This window comes from Thermobia domestica, chromosome 1, assembly GCF_964235325.1.
Source record: "Thermobia domestica chromosome 1, izTheDome1.hap1.1, whole genome shotgun sequence".
NCBI classification, from domain to species: domain Eukaryota; kingdom Metazoa; phylum Arthropoda; class Insecta; order Zygentoma; family Lepismatidae; genus Thermobia; species Thermobia domestica.
Window position 1 is genome coordinate 235,288,700 of NC_137454.1, and position 16,439 is coordinate 235,305,138.

At 34.2% G+C, this 16,439-nt stretch overlaps 1 protein-coding gene across 2 annotated transcripts in view; it reads right to left on the reverse strand.

Moving 5' to 3' along the window:
- The window catches only part of LOC145694677 (uncharacterized), a 347,807-nt gene that overhangs the window by 282,993 nt on the left and 48,375 nt on the right, over positions 1–16,439 (reverse strand). The gene's annotated exons all lie outside the window — the stretch shown is intronic.

Consider the following 16,439-nt stretch of genomic DNA (forward strand, 5'->3'; position numbering starts at 1 on the left):
GGTAATATTTATTCTTTGCGAGCATGAGTACATTCGTGGTTTTATATTAAGGGTTTTCAGATACATGCAACTCAACGCTAGCTGTCAAGAATCAATAGCTATTATCACCACCATTTATAATGTTCTTAAGTGATTATTTCAACTGAGTAATAAAAAATACATTAAAATCGAAACGTTTTTCTGGTCAAAATGTATGTTAAGAGGTTAAGAGCATTTAAAAATGACGGTATAAATTTTAGCAAGCGTAATTAATAAGATTAACGTTAGCTAATTTAAACATAGGCCTATTATTAAAGGTCTTCACTACCTTCTCCACCACATTTTTTAACTTCAGAGAATAATATGAACACCCCCCACTCTCCACCCATATATATATATATATATATATATATATATATATATATACAAAATGCTGTTAAACAAACTAATTGTTGAACACTGAAATTTCTACAACATATGTAAGGTCTCGAGAATAACAATTACTTCTATATACTCCACATAATTTTTATGGAGGTACTGTACTATTTGTAACTAAATAAAATGAAACTTTTGGTGCTCTATGTGTTTTTATATATTTTAACTGACATTTCAAAGGCAATTGACTGTTTTTATTATCAGAATTACCGTAAGATGCTTTAAAATCTTGTAATAAAAATAAAAGCATTTCATTGTAATTTTGATGATAAAAACAGTCAATTGCCTTTGTAATGTCAGTTAAAATATATAAAAACACATAGAGCACCAAAAGTTTAATTTCCTTAATAATAGCTAAATTTATTTAATAAAATTATGTTAGCATAAAACGTTAGCACTTTCCAAGAATATTGTCTTCTTTTGTTGTTTTTGAGTTATTTAAATAGAAGAATAAGTGGTAATGGATATGTTGTTAAGACTGTTAATATACAATATTTGTAAATATGGCTGTCCATGGAAAAGAAGTAGTTTCATATGAATAGTCGGGCAAGGCATATGATAGCTTTTCCCTTCCAGTCACAGTAACAACAGAAAGAGCGTTTACAGTATAGTTTTCAGTGTGTTTTTATTTTATTGCATTTAAAGAAGTAATTTGAATTATTATCATTATTATTATTACATCACGTTGAGTAAGCTTCAGAGAACTTTGTATGTAGAACCAGTAGATCTAAATTTTTCATAATATTTTAAAGTCTCATAATAATCTTGTTTTATATATTTTAAAATGTCTTTAATATGATAAGAAGAAAAATATGGTAGCTCTCTGGTAGAGTGCTTTCATTTTATTGCGGTGATTTTAGGTCTGAATTCAAGACTTTGTGAACATAAGGTTAATTATCTACAAGTATGTCATGTATGTTTGAATATTTAATAGACTCTTTAACAAATTCTAAAATCTTAACTTATAATTGTCAAATATATGAGCATTACATTTTAATTTCCGGTCATAATGATTTCAACGTACAGCAACGGCTATGTTTATGATGTGGATTAATTGTATGATAGACTATTGTTCCTCTAAATAACTAAACAGCGAACACTAATTTGGCATGTATTTCATGCCTCAAATATTGACATGAAATGGACATACTCAATATTACAGGTTTATCTGTCGTCCAGTTCTTTTAGAGTATAGGCAGATAAATTTGTATAAGTGGTTCGGATTCCACGTTAATCAGTAGGTCCACGTCTCATATAGTCTCGCTGCTGAACGGGACGTTAAACTCAAAATCAACTCAATCAAATTTGTATAGCTACATGAAAAAAGTAGGAAGAAGAAGAATACGTACTGTACAATTTGTTTTTATAACGAGAAATGTATACACAATAGGAATATAATAAATGTAATCATTGGTTCTAAATGTGAAAGCATTTTTCCTTTGAAATTCATTCATATTACCTTAAGAGTAGCTGAATAACAAAAACCTTTATTTATGTTTCTTGACGGAAGAATCAACATCGGGTTTTCTGAATTTGAGGCGTTCACACTTTCATTTTAAGCAAGTGAAAACTTCAAGAATCTACAATGAAAAACATTGTTATTCTAAGTCCATAAGGATAAAAGCATACAGTGTTTATTTTTTTCATTGGTAGGCGTATAATTACGACGAATCTTAATCAACTATTTTTGTACAGAGAAAAATAAATAAAAAATAATACATTTCAAAACAAGTAGTAGTGTTACATGTATACCACGTGAAGGAGTTTGGTTAGTACGGCATGATACTTTCTCAATTATTATCGAAACCGGAATTGGTAGGAGTAGATATCCCCTCCTTCATAAGCGTGGGAAAATTTTGGCGATATCATTTCCTGGAATTGGGAGGCAAGTTTCGACAAGCCTTTGGTTGCTATGTTCATAGCCTTTTACGGGTAGTACAGAAGCGCGTGGGAAAATTTTGGTTTATCTGAACCCCTATGAGAACAGTTTGTTGTTATTGCTATGTTCATAGCCTTTTACGGCTAGTACAGAAACGCGTGGGAAAATTTTGGTTTATTTGAACCCCCGTTACCCCCTACTCCTCTTTAGTTGCTATGTTCATAGCCTTTTACGGTTACCACAGAAGCCCGTGGGAAAATGCTGGTTTGCTGTTGCTATGCTTGTAGTCTTGGACGCCTACCAGATGTAAAAAACAAGATAAAACATGCCTTTTTCTTGTTCTTGTCGTTTATTGGCTAATAATTTGAATCCCCAAACCCCTCACCCCTCCTGCGAAGAGCGTAAGCGGAACGTATGTGCTTGTGTAGATCATTCTGTTAGCAGCTGTTGCAAAGGAAGAAACGTCAAAAATTTAAAGATGTCATCGTCAATGAGTTTATTAGATAAGCTTAATAAGCCATCAATGGTACCCTTTACAAAAATGCGAGATTTGGAGATTGGAGTACCATTTCGTATTGTAAACTGTGAGATAATTACAACCCCTCCTTCATAAGCGTGGGAAAATTTTGGCGATATCATTTCCTGGAATTGGGAGGCAAGTTTCGACAAGCCTTTGGTTGCTATGTTCATAGCCTTTTACGGGTAGTACAGAAGCGCGTGGGAAAATTTTGGTTTATCTGAACCCCTATGAGAACAGTTTGTTGTTATTGCTATGTTCATAGCCTTTTACGGCTAGTACAGAAACGCGTGGGAAAATTTTGGTTTATTTGAACCCCCGTTACCCCCTACTCCTCTTTAGTTGCTATGTTCATAGCCCCTGGAATTGGGAGTCAAGTTTCGACAAGCCTTTAGTTGCTATGTTCATAGCCTTTTACGGATAGCACAGAAGTTATCATGATCGAAGCTCCCCAATTGATAGTCCTATCAGTTATCATGATCGAAGTTTTCCAATTGATTGATTGATTTTTGCTTTTCGTTATGTATTGAATAGCTAGATGCTCTTGGCCTTCATAGTCTTGGATGCTCATACTGATGGACGGATCAGAGTCCTATCAGTTATCATGATCGAAGCTTCCCAGTTGATTGAATGATTGATTTTTGTCTTCAAAGAGCATAAGCGAATAAACCCCTTGATCCTATTCCCACGAGATGTCTGGAGAATATGAACTGAAAGCATGATATTCAAATGAACGAAGCTTCTCAGGAGATTGTATGAAATTGGACTTAGTTGCTAAGGTAAATATTTTATGTCATGATTTTTTTAATACGTGGAATTAGACACATTATATGAGTCTCAGAACGAAACACATACCCATGCAAAATCGTGTTGATTAGCCCCCCTTGGCCCTATTCCCACAAAGTGTCTGTAGAAGACGTGATAGTCAAATGATCAAAGCTTCTCACGAAATTGACTTAGTTGCTAAGGTAAATATTGTATTTCAGAAATTTTTTTAAAGACATGAGAAAAGAAACCATATATGAGTCCCATAACGAAACACATACCTATACACTCCTCCCCAGACCCCCTGCGAATGGATTCTAATAACGCTAGCTTCTCATAGCATATCATATTGTAGAATGTGAAATGTGTTATATGAATATTCACATGATGTCTGTTATGACAAGTAATTAAAATCACTTATGTAGAGAAATTAAAGATCAGATTATGCCAAATGAATTTGCTGCTAAGTCGTGACGAGAAATTGCAATATAATATATTCCCATAGCAGAAAAAACTACGTTAACGAAATTTAGAATTGAAATACAGTCCCATATAGATACCTGTGTAAACAAAATGAAACATGACTTTCTCAAGTCTTGATGTGAAAGATATTATCTTATGCATTGAAATCGTAACGAGATATGTTTTCGATTATGGTTGGCATGATCGAACTTGTTGAAACATGTTTCTCTAAGACAAACACGTGTGTGTGTGTGTGTGTGTGTGTGTGTGTGTATGTGTGTATACAGAGAACATTTGTGATTCAGAGTTAGAAGAGTAAAGTGTGTGTCGATCCTCTTCCACGTAAAAACTTTCACTTCATATTTGTAATAGTGAGTGTGTGTGTGTGTGTGTGTGTCTTTGTACGTGGTTGACCCGTTGGATGCCTAAAGCTGAGAATAAGTGTTATCATCAGACTTATTAAAATAGGTAAGTAAAAAAAATATATTATTAAAAATATTACGGTCTATGATTATTCCTGAAAGAATAAAACAATATGTTAGGTTTTCATTTAAGATAAGATGAAATTCTTGAATGTTTTCTGACGTACATTGCAATTAGATAGCAGTTGACGACATATATGTGAATGTCTGTTTTGTTAGTCTCTTTCTTCCTCTGTTTTGTTAGTACATTGAACTACATCTTAAAATGGTTTAGTTTCAAGAGCAACAGATAAGATGCCACTGTCAAATGTTTTGATGATACGTACTACAACGAGATAACAAGACTGCCCTAGTTAAAAACACATAAGCGAACTTCTATGATGCTTCTAAGAAAATGATAAGATGGAATTCTTGAATGTTTTCTGGCTCGCATTGCAATTGACGCGAGAAGTGTCTGTAGACTTGGTATTTTAATTTTGATAATATGATGTATACGTCTGTCTTTCTGTTTGTAAATGAAATCTTTTAAACAATGAAGAGATTTACGTCCAACAATAAAGCCAACAAGGTCTGTCTGTCTTTCTATGTCGGCTATGCTAATGGAGGCGATGGTGATGAGTTGAGTTGATTTTAGTTCAGCGTCCCTTTCAACAGCAAGGCTATATGAGACGTGGACCTACTGATTATCGTGGAATCTGAGCCACTAAGTTTTACGTCTTACAGTTATGTCGGCTATGCTAATGCAGACGGTGATGATGAGTTGATGAGTTGAGTTGATTTTAGTTTAGCGTCCCTTTCAGCAGCGAGGCTATATGAGACGTGGACCTACTGATTAACGTGGAATCCGAATCACATGAGCTCCAGCCGGGACGATGGTAATGAGAAATGAATGAATGAAATGTTGCATTAAATTCACGTACACGGTGTTTGTCCATCGAGTTTTACGTCCTACGGTTACGTCTACTAGGCTAATGAAGGAGAGGTGATAATGAAAAAATGAATGAAATGATGTAATGAAGAAAGTGGAAGGAAACTGGTGAACTCCGAAGGGAAATCCACGCATATGATGTTTGTCCACCACAAAGTTCATAGGGCACGAACTGGGATCGAATCAGAGACCCAAGCACTTGAGGTGAACGCTCTACCACTGAGCCACCGTACCCTCTGGAACGTAAAAATGAAATGATAAGGTCGGTTTTCCGGGGACAGTCAATAGCATCTTTTCGTTAAGTTGTAAAGGAAGCAGGGAATTTGTGGTCGCTAAAATTAATGACAAGTATATAGAAAAAAAAGACGTGATTTGAACACGGGACCTCATGCACCAGAGGTAAACACTCTACCACTGAGGCACTGAAGTTAATTTCATAATTTTCTAATGTTAATAAGAGTGAAATCTAACGTTAAATACACATACACAAGTCAACGAACTGAGAGAGTTTCTGTATCTGCAATGTCTACTTGCAAAGAGCAGAAAAATAAGATAACAGAACATGTTTTGTATTTCAATGTTGTTCTTCAGCTGTCGCGTCAACATTATCTTAGGTCATGGTTTCAGACAACACGAAGCAAAGATATGTATGTGTGTGTGTGTTTTAGGTAATATTAAAACAGTGTTTGAGATCTAAACTTGACAAAACTAGTGTTGCTTATACATCTCGGATGCCGTTACCTATGTACACATGATGTTGATTGATTTTTGAGTTTAACGTTCCGTTCAGCAGCGAGGCTATATGCACCACAAAGTTCACACGGCAAGAGTTAGGATCGAACCAGGGACCCCAATCACAGAAGGTGAACGCTTTACCACTGAGCCACAGCACCCCGCGATTTCATCATGGGGCACAAATCTTCAAGTTAAAACAATTGTCTATTCTCAAATAAGAGAACATTTCTCCATTTCTTTAAGTTGATCTAGGAAGTTGAACTTTATACAGTTTTCTCCATATTATAGTCTAAGCTGTATGTGATATTACTTTAAAAGGACGAAAGTAGTTAAAATATTCCCTATTATTATCATCATTTCTTCTAAAATGCTCAGATTCCCGTCATAGAATTCGTATACTAGCTATGTACACAGGCGTACATTAAGAAATTTTTTGTTGGGAGAGGTCCAAGCTTTGGGCGACGGGGCTCAAACACTACAAGCCTCTGTGTAGTATTGAATGCGTATTATTTTGCACTCGAAAAGACAATAAGTACTTGTAAAATACTTTCATCTATATTGTCATAGCGTCCCTTACAGCAGCGAGGCTATATGAGACGTGGACACTAATTCACCAAGGACCCCTATCGCATCACAAGTGAACGTTTTATCAATGATTCACCGAGGCCCCCTAGTACTTGTAAAAATTCTTTCATCTATATTGTCATAGCGTCCCTTTCAGCATCGAGGCTATATGAGACGTGGACACTAAATCACCAAGGTCCCCTATCGCATCACAAGTGAACGCTTTACCATTGATTCACCGAGTCCCCCTTAGTTCAAAGTACAGTACTCATGTAATAATATTATCTAACATAAAGTTTACTTGTCGAGGGGCTCCCTGGGGTAATATTCATACACGTAAAATATTTTAAAATAAACAACATTAGTACCGATTCCATAGTTTTCGAAGGTGCTGTATTCAAATAAAGACACTTTGAAAATAGTAACATGACATCTAAGGGGTAAAAAAAGTGGTGAGCTCACGGGGTCTCCCTATGGGGTAATATTCATAAACGTAAAATATTTTAAAATAAACAATATTAGTACCGATTCCATAGTTTTCGAAGGTGTTGTATTCAATAAAGACACTTTGAAAATAGTAACATGACATCTAAGGGGTAAAAAGTGATGAGCTCACGGGGGGGGATATTCATACACGTAAAAATAATTTAAAATAAACAGTATTAGTTTCGATTCCATAGTTTTCGAAGATGTTGTATTCAATAAAGACACTTTGAAATCAGTAACGTGACATCTAAGGGGTAAAAAGTGTTGAGCTCCCGGGGGTGATATTCATACACGTAAAATAAACAACATTAGTATCGATTCTATAGTTTTCGAAAGTGATTTCGCGTTCACTAAAATTAACGATAAAATTCTAAATCAGAATAAGTATAAAAGGCCGTGTAATCTACATATCTTCATTAGTCAATACATTTGAAAGAGATTGTGAGCATACATTTGTTTCACTCCTCATCCCATGGAATAGGAAGAAAAGTTAAAAATATTTAAAAGGTATGATGAGAGATTATTTCATTGACATCATAAAGTTCTGTCTTATATAGTATATATTTATATATCTAATATATATTGATTTATAAGTAACAAAATTCATTTCTTTTTTATTTTAGGTTGCATACAAATAAAGATAAGTGTAATCCTTTTCCCTATTCCCGTTGATATTATTATTATTATTCCTTTTTAATTACTTATATATCACATTTTACTTACTCGTATATTCTTTTAAACGCTTATATATCCTTTCAAAATATTTATATACATATATATATTCCATTTAAATAAGATTTATATATCCTATTATATATCATATTCATATACCGTTTACACATATTGCATTACGTATATATACATCTGAGGAAGAAAAATGGCAAAAGAGAGTACGCAAGATTTACTGAAGGAGATTACGGTCTTCATTAATGACATTGAAGAAGAAGAAGAAGAAGAAGAGGTAGTGGGCGTAAATAACGAAACGCAAGTTCTTTTAAGTGAAATAAATGCCATAATTGGGATAGAAGAAGAAGAAGAAGAAGAAATGCAAGAAGAAGAAGAAGAAGAAGAAGAAGAAGACGCAAAAGAAGAAATGGAAATAGATCATCATGAAAAAATGCAAGAAGAAGAAGAAGACGGAGAAGAACAAATGAAAATAGAAGAAGCAGCAACAGAAGAAGAAGAAGAAGAAAGAGAAACTATTGAAATTCAAATTCCAGTAGAAAAAGAAGAAGAATATGATGAAGAAGAACTATTACAAATATTGAACAGTGCTAGCAATAGAACGATAACAGAAGAAGCATCAGACCGTATTAAAGAAATTATAAAGTGGTTACAAGAAGGAACAGAAGAAGACGTCGAAGAAAGGAGAAATGAAGAAGAAGAGCTGCTAAATTTCACGTTTTCCCAAATAATAGGAGAGGATTACAATAAGGAAGAGATGAAGATAGAAGAAGAAGATGATAAGTTTTACACGAATGAACTAGAAAATTGGATTAAAAATTTGTTTCCCGACCCCAGAAAAGAAGAAGAAGAAGAAGTAATATATCCCTCAATTATGGAAATATTAGCAGAGGCTAGTGCAGAACACGAAGAAATGGAAGTCGATTTAGACGGCATAGAAAAAAGAATGGACGAATTGCTAGCCGTATTTCAAGCACAACGAAATTCAAATATACAAGTAGGATTCGGAAATAACAACCGTAATGATGGACACAATAGATTTCATATAATAGAAGAACGAAGAAGACAATACAGACGATACAATATGGAGGGTAGAATGCTACGATTCCGTCTAGCCCCCGTGCGTGCAGATGAAAACCCTTTTACGGCAATTGAAGTAAGTCTACGGGCACTAATAGATTATTTGCTACGTAATGTGGACCAGCATGATTACGTAGGAATAACAATCACAAACGAGAGAGAAGGACATCGTCCATTTTGGTTGTCATTCAGAGAAGCAAGAAATCTTTCAGCAGAAGTTCTATGGATAAGTTATGAGAAAGTACTGCAAAGTAATGCGGCTTTTCTTATAAACGAAGATTGCATCGTGAATTTTCATCATGTACGCATGCCGAGAGGACAAGGTCGTTTGAAACAACATATTATGAATACCGAGGAATACGTAAAGGCAAAACGTGGTATTGTTACAATTAAGAATAAAGGTACAAGGTGTTTAGCACATGCAATCGTAGTTGCCATAGGACTGAAAAAATACAAGGGAAGAAATCAAGCTGAATACAGAAGATATGTAAATCAATATAAATATATAATTGAAAAAGAAGCAGAAGACCTATGTGAATCTGCTGATGTAGATCTTAGTCATGGTGGTGGAATTCCTGAAATTCGTAAATTTCAGGAATATTTAAAGGATTATAAAATTACAGTGTATAGGGGCTTTTCAGGCAGTGATGTCATGTTTGAAGCACCACCAAGTGATAACGAGAGAACTGCTTTAAATTTACTGTTTATAGATAATCACTTCAACGTCATTGAAAGCTTGACATCATGTTTTAGCTGTAAATTTTATTGCGAAAGTTGTCATAAGAAATATGAAAAAAAGCATGAACATTTGAAACATTGTACAGCTGTATGTTTTCGTTGTCATCAGAAGCCTCCATGTGATTTTAAAGAAACCCATATTACTTGCAATGATTGTAATCGAGAATTTTATGGCCAGTCATGCTATGACTATCACAAGTCAGCGCCGTATCAAAATGGAAAGCCTTTATGTTCCATTGTGAAATGTTGTGCCCAGTGTTTGAAAATTTATGTAATGAAAGAAAAACGTTCTCACGTATGTGGAGAAACTTATTGCAATATTTGCTATGCTATTGTACCACCCAATCATGAATGTTACATGAAAGTGAATGAAAGAAGAAAATCGAAAAAAGCCAATGAAAAAATCATCATGGAGAAGAAATCTATGATTCTGTTTTATGATATTGAATGCACACAAGATACGAAAATAGAAGATGAGGACGCAAACATATATGAACATATACCTAATGTCTTGGTTAGTCAACATGTATGTTACCAATGTTATGAAGATAACAACATCAAGAACGATTGTGTCATTTGTGGAAAGCGAGAAAATATTTTTGACGGAGAAAATGTAATAGAAGATTTTCTAAATCATCTTCAACAACGTCGACCAAACATTAAATCAGTAATCTGTGTTGCCCATAACTCAAAGGGATATGACGCACATTTCATCATTAAGACCATGGTTGAGAAGATGAATTGGACTCCAGAAGTAATCATGAATGGAGCAAAAATTCTCTCTCTTAAAATAGGAAACGTAACCTTCATCGATTCACTAAGCTTTCTTCCTATGCCCTTAAGTAAATTAAGTGGTGCATTTGGGCTTCAATCGTGCAAAGGATATTTCCCACACTTCTTTAATCGACGTGAGAACCAAACCTATGAAGGGCCGCTTCCAGACATTAAATATTATGGAGCAGATACTATGAAAGTAGACGAAAGACGCAAGTTTCTCCAATGGTATACCGAACATCAAAACGACACCTTTAAAATGAAAGAAGAACTCATCAAATATTGTGTACAGGATGTTGAAGTATTACGTCAAGCATGTATTTCCTTTATGAATACATTTGAATCTGAAACAAATGTAAATCCCTTACTGGAATGCATTACAATCGCCAGTGCATGTAATTTGGTATATCGTAGAAATTTCTTAAAGGAAAATACGATTGGTATCATACCAAAGAACGGGTATCGATGGAGAGATGTCCAGTCAATTGAAGCAGTACAATGGATAGCTTGGGAAGAAAAAACAAGAAACATCCAAATTACCAATGCTGCTCGTAGTAAGGAAAAACGAATAGCATCAATGAAAGTAGATGGTGTATGGACAGATCCCAATACAGGAAGAATACACGTGTGGGAATATGAGGGCGATTTTACACATGGCTGTATCTACTGCTACCCTAACGACAGAGATAAACCCATCTATAACAATGATACCGATACCATGGAATTTCGATATGAAGCAACAAAGAAGAAAATCCAAAAATTAAAAGATTTTGGCTGTGAAGTGCATGAAATATGGGGTTGTGAATTTAAAAAACAATTGGCAGGAAATGAAGAGATGAAGAAGTATGTTAGTAATCATCCGTATACAAAGAAAACACCATTAAATCCTCGTGACGCTTTTTATGGAGGACGTGTGAATGCCATACGTTTGTATCATAAAGCACAAGAATCTGAAGGAGAGACCATAAATTACAAAGATGTTATTTCCTTGTACCCATTTATCTCTAAGACTAAGAAGTTTCCAATTCGTCACCCTACTATCTACCTGCCTGGAGATTCAAATATTCCCACCATTGAAGAAGTAGAAGGATTAGTTAAGCTCAGTATTTTGCCTCCAAAACAACTGTTTCATCCTGTACTCCCTTATAAATCAAATGATAGATTGATGTTTCCACTCTGCCGTACATGTTGTGATGAATTAAACCAAGCACCTTGTAATCACAACGATGAAGACCGAGTGCTACATGGAACATGGGTAGCAGATGAAGTAAGAAAGGCATTAGAAAAAGGATACAAAATAATAGATATTCATGAAATATGGGCATATGACGTTGTTCAATATGATGAAAAAACAAAAAGTGGCGGCTTATTTGCAGAATACATAAACACCTTCCTGAAAGCAAAAACAGAAGCTAGTGGATGGCCATCATGGTGTGAAACAGATGAATTAAAGAAGAAGTACATTCAGCAATTTTATGAAAAGGAAGGAATACGTCTAGATGAGAACAAAATTAAACATAATCCAGCACTTAGAAGTTTAGCTAAATTAATGCTAAATTCATTTTGGGGAAAATTTGGTCAACGTGAGAACATGGGTCATGTCAGCATTATTAATGAACCCAAGGAATTATATGAAAAATTAACATCTCATGATATAGATGTTCATCAAATATTCCCAGTAAATGATGACATGTTATATGTATATTGGCAATACACCGATGACGTTCCTGTTTCACTACCAACAGTAAATGTTGTCATAGCCGCATACACAACAGCACAAGCAAGATTAGAATTGTACAAATATTTAGATCAACTACAAGAAAGAGTATTATATTTTGATACTGATTCCGTCATTTATACGCAAAAACCTGGTGAAAGTACAATTCCAACTGGTGACTTTTTAGGCGATTTAACAAATGAAGTCCTCGAATATGGTAAAGAAGCCTATATTTCAGAATATGTATCGGCGGGCCCGAAGAATTACAGCTTACGTATTTTTGATCCCAGCACGAAGAAGGAGTTTCAAGTATGCAAGATACGAGGCTTTTCATTAAACTATGAATCTTCAAAACACCTAAATTTTGATGTAATGAAGAAAATGATAGTAGATAATGAAGAGGATGCAGAAGAAGAGGAAGAATCTCGTCCTACTGAAGTAAAAATTACCAATGAGAAAAAAATTTGCCGCAGGAAAGACCATACTATCGTCAGCATGCCCGAAACAAAAATTTATAAGATAAATTATATTAAACGACGTAGAATACCAAATTCATATGATACTCTTCCATATGGCTACACTACTTCCAACAAAAGAAGAAGAGAAATGTAATAAGGCCCTTTATAAATATACGTATGAAGAAAGAATAATCATACTCTTTAACATGGACACGACGTGGAAACATCCCTTTTCATGTATTGTTGCCGGACCAAGTGGATGTGGAAAAACTTCCTTTGTAATACGTTTCCTGTCCAATTTATCACGTATGGTTAATACATCGTTTCGTCATATTTATTGGTACTATGCAGAATGGCAAAATGCATACAGAGAAATTTCGACAAAAGTACAATTTATTGAAGGATTACCTCGAACAAAAGACTTTTTACCTGAAACTGGACCACATCTTATTATTATTGATGATCAAATGTGTGAAGTGAACCGCAATATAGTTGATTTCTTTACAAAGGGTTCTCATCATAGAAATCTTAGTGTACTATTTATTACACAAAACATATTTCATCAGGGAAAAGGAAGCAGAGATATGAGTTTGAATTGTTCTTATATCGTATTATTTAAAAATCCAAGAGATAAATCACAAATTAAACATTTGAGTTATCAATTAACTCCTGAGAATTCAAAATTTCTTCAAGAAAGTTTCAACGACGCAACAAAGTTACCATATGGATATTTCTTTATTGATTTAAAACAGGATACGCCAGATGAACTTCGTTTTCAAACAAATATCTTTCCTGATGATATTTATCATTACGTTTATGTTCCATCGAAATAGAAGAAGAAGATATGTTTATAATGATTGTTTTAAACTGTGTTTCTTCATTCTGACAATATGTCTCCAAGAGTAAAACACGGAGATCTTCTTCGTACGCTGAGCAAAGCAAATCCTAAATTACGTAAAGCTATACTGGCCAATGCAGACTCTTCAGTGATTCGAAGTATTTGTGAATGTTGTTATAATGTATTAAAAGGGAATGTACCTCTTACAAAGACACAGAAAGCAAGATTAAAGCGATACAAGAGGACGCTTCGATATCTTGTGAAGAAAGGAAACTCCATCCAAAAGAAGAAGAAGCATTTATTAGTACAGCAGCAGGGTGGATTCCTACCGGCATTATTAGCTCCTATTTTAACTGGTGCATTATCAAGTTTACTATTCCGTTAGTACAATGGAACACGCAAAGAAGATGATTTTAGTTCCACCTGAAGTTCTGAATCGTATACAAACACCAACATCATCATCATCATCAGCCCTGGAGAAACGTGAATCTAATTTGGATCAAGAAATGCAAGAGATTTTACAGTTATCATCGCTTAGTGATGAAGAAAAGTGGAATCAGTATAACAATATTCTTCAAAAATATTTACATTTAATACGAAAACAAGAAGAACCTGTGACACTTTCAATTACGTCAACTAAATCAGAGAAGCCTGAAGTAGAAGAAGAAATATTATTATCTATACCCAAAATGTTTCGTAAAAGAGCTGAATTACTACTACATAGAATGAAACATGATGATAATATCACGTGGGATAATAAAGGAACTGTTTACATCAGAGGTGATAAACTAGAAGGATCTCACATTGTAGATTTAATTTCTGATGTGTCGCGACCCCGGAAACACACAAATCCACCGGGATGGGAGAAATTTTGTAATTATTTATCTTATAATAACACACCTCAAGAACTTATTGGAAATCCAAAACGTTTGTCATATATTTTACGACGAACTAAAGCATCACCAACAGCATCATCGTCAAGGGAAAAAATACCTCTGAAATCGTTTGCAGAAGACGACGAAGAAGAAGAAGAAGAAGAAGAAGAAAAGGAAAAAGTAATATCTCCTATAAGGAAAAGGAAACGTGCCTGTAAACGTCCAGTATGGTCAAGGTGGAAACCGTAAACAAACAGTTAAGCAAGATTTACTACAACCCTTCACATCCTGCCTCGTTTTCAACTGTTAAAAAATTGTGGATAGCTACAAAAAAGAAAATTCCTATACATTGTATAAGAAGATGGTTACTGCAACAAACAACATATACGTTACACAAACCTGTACGTCGTCGTTTTAAAAGAGATTTCTATGTAGTGAATAACATTGATGATGAGTGGGAAAGTGATATTAATGATCTTCAATCTCTTCATAAATTTAATGATGGATATCGTTATATTCTGACAGTGATAGATGTGTTCAGTCGATATGCATGGGCTGTGCCATTAAAATCTAAAAGTACAAATGATGTCTTAAAAGCATTGCAAATTGTGTTCAAAGACAGAAAACCAATTACATTTCGAACAGATAAAGGAAGTGAGTTTACTAATAAAACAATACAGAAGTACTTAGTGCACAACAAAATAAAACATATTACAACTAAAAATCCTGATATAAAAGCTAGTATTGTAGAACGTTTTAACAGAACTTTAAAAGAAAAAATGTGGAAGTATTTTACAAAGTATCAAACGTATAATTATTTAAATGTATTACCTCTTCTTGTGAAATCATACAATGAAGGTTATCATTCAAGTATAAAGATGTCACCTGCAAATGTTTCTCAAAATAACCTATTACAAGTATGGCATAATCAATATGATAATAAAATAAAGAAGACGAAGAAAAAGAATCCAAATTTCTCAAAACATCTTAAGATTGGTGATACAGTACGAATTAGTAAAACTAAACGTACATTTGATAAAGGATATATGCAAAATTGGACTTGGGAAATATTTAAAGTGAAGAAGATAATACCAAGAGATCCACCTGTTTATGAAATTGAAGATTTAAACAAGGAACCACTGGATGGATTATTTTACAGAGAGGAATTACAACCTGTGACGTTATCAAAGACATTTTACATAGATAAAATCATACGTACAAGAAGAAAAGGCAGCAGAAAAGAATATCTTGTTCATTGGAAAGGATATCCTTCTTCTTTCGATTCCTGGATACCTGCATCATCCGTAAAGAAGATCGAGAAGTACAATGGAACCTGATGGAGATTTTTACGTTACGCTTCCCAGTAATAGTTCTATGGAATATTTTCCTGACAACACCTTAACATCATACACTACGAAACTTCATCAAAGAATGGAATTCCATGAAAAGTGGGAAGTGGCTATTGTTGAAATTCATTATCCTCATTCAATATTAAATATTAATGACGAAAATAATAAAATTTTTTACAAACCTGCAAAAAGTGATGAATGGAAATTTATAACTATTCCTGTACGTTATTACACTGACATATCAGAATTGATAAAGATAATAAATACGTACAACAGATTCACAAATTTACATATTTCTTATACTCGTGAGAGTAATACCTGTTTTATACGACGTCTTCATAAAGACATAGATGTAGACGTTGCATTATCACCAAGTGTTAGTGCGATTTTGGGGTTTGATCCAAGCGTTGATTTAAAGGATATGCAACAAGGCCAAAGCATTCCAAATTTACGTTTAGGACTTCCATCTACAATGTATGTGTATTGTGATATAATTCAATCTGTATTTGTTGGAGATACAGTAGCACCATTATTACGTATCATAAATATGAATCCTGTGAATCATACATTTGGAAGTAGTGTTATAGAAATTTTTAATCCTCCACATTATGTGCCTATAGAGAAGATGCATTTTGAACACATCAAAATAGATATAAGAGATAGTACAGGCTCTCCACTGGCATTCACTTTCGGAACTGTATGCGTTAAACTACATTTTCGACCAGTGCGTCAACATCGACAAATATGAATAATC